Source organism: Dryas octopetala, chromosome 4 (genome assembly GCF_963921425.1).
Source record: "Dryas octopetala chromosome 4, drDryOcto1.1, whole genome shotgun sequence".
Classification (NCBI taxonomy): Eukaryota; Viridiplantae; Streptophyta; class Magnoliopsida; order Rosales; family Rosaceae; genus Dryas; species Dryas octopetala.
This window is the reverse complement of record NC_141369.1, coordinates 1,935,469-1,937,230: the sequence shown is the minus strand read 5'-3', so window position 1 is coordinate 1,937,230 and position 1,762 is coordinate 1,935,469. Positions and strand designations below refer to the sequence as shown.

Below are 1,762 nucleotides of genomic sequence, written 5' to 3'. Positions count from 1 at the left end.
AAGCGCGACTCGTTGCTAAAGGATTTCATCAACAGCACGGGTTTGACTATGATGAGACTTTCAGTCCCGTTGTCAAGCCTGCCACCATCCGCCTGGTTCTTAGTCTTGCTCTTACCAACGGTTGGTCGCTTCGCCAACTAGACGTTAAAAATGCTTTCTTACATGGTTCTTTGGATGAGGACGTCTATATGGCACAACCCCCTGGCTTTATTGATTCTCGGTTTCCCACTCATGTGTGCAAACTTCACAAGGCTATCTATGGTCTGAAACAGGCTCCTCGTGCTTGGTTCCAACGCTTTAGTTCCTTTCTTGTTCGCCTTGGTTTTGTTCAGAGCACTGCTGATCCTTCTCTTTTCACACTTGTGCATGGCTCTCTTTCCCTTATTTTACTTCTGTATGTGGACGATATTATTCTCACAGGTACATCTGATGGGGCTATATCCTCTTTCATTTCTACTCTTGCCAAGGAATTTGAAATCAAAGATTTAGGTCGGCTTCATTATTTCCTTGGTCTTGAGGTCCTTCACTCTTCCTCTGGGCTCCACCTCTCTCAAACCAAGTATGCTCTTGACTTACTGCAGCATACTCACATGACTGAGTCCAAACCGTGTAATACTCCTATTGCTTCCAAGGTGCAACTCTCCAATCAAGATGGTTCTCCCTTGGCTAATCCAACTGAGTTTCGGCACTTAGTAGGCTCCTTCCAGTATCTTTCTATGACTCGGCCTGACATCGCCTTTGCTGTCAATCATGTTGCTCAATTCATGGCTCACCCATGCACTACCCACCTCATTGCGGCTAAACGGATTTTGCGTTATATCAAGGGTTCTCTTTCCATGGGTCTTCTCTTCCGTCCAGCTTCGGGTCCATTATCTCTGCGTGGCTACTCAGATGCTGACTGGGCTGGCTGCCCGGATACACGCCGATCCACGCCTGGGTTTCTTATTTTTCATGGATCGAATCTCATCTCCTGGAGTTCTTCTAAGCAACCCACTGTGTCGTGTTCTAGTGTCGAGTCCGAGTATAGGGCCTTAACCCATGCTTGTGCCGAGTCCATTTGGCTCTCCTACCTACTCAAGGAATTGCGGCATTCTCTATCTCGGCCTATCATTCTCTACTGTGACAATTTGAGAACTACGTATATGGCTGCTAATCCAGTTTTTCATGCCCGGACTAAGCACATTGAGTTGGATTATCATTTTGTTCGTGAACGTGTTAAAATGGGAACTCACCAGGTTCATTTTGTTCCCTCTGTTGATCAGCCTGCTGATCTTTTGACTAAGGGTCTTCACAAGCCTCGCTTTAGTCTCCTTCGTTCCAAACTTGTCTCTCCTAGACCGTCAAGTTTGAGGGGGGATGTTAATAATAGTCTCCTACCTAGATAAGGTTTTGTCTCCTTCTAGTGTTAGGCTTGGCTATTCCTTGTGATTGTTGAATTCTTGTACCTCAAGCAGTTTGTTGCTTGCATCTTAAGTTTAGGCTTGTATAAATATGTGTTAACACGTTTAATAGAATTATCAAATTATCAATTCCTACAGAAGACACTACTTTTTTATTTCCAATGGCAATCAAAGCCACAAATTTGTCTTAAGAGTCGTGGCAAAACCAATTAATGCAGTTTACATAAAGTGCTAGGGTGCCTCAGTGACATGGAATTTCCATGTCAATTAGAGTATTTAATTTTGTTAAATATATCTCATAATTCATTTGCCACATAAGCGCACTCTTATAAAGACTCATTTAACTTTTCTTAAAATTTTAC

The 1,762-nt window shown here is 43.3% G+C and overlaps 1 pseudogene; it reads left to right on the top strand.

Annotated features, from left to right (window-relative positions):
• Positions 1-716: 716 nt before the first annotated feature.
• Positions 717-1,385, top strand: LOC147286057 (secreted RxLR effector protein 161 pseudogene; annotated as a pseudogene).
• The last annotated feature ends 377 nt before the right edge of the window (positions 1,386-1,762 follow it).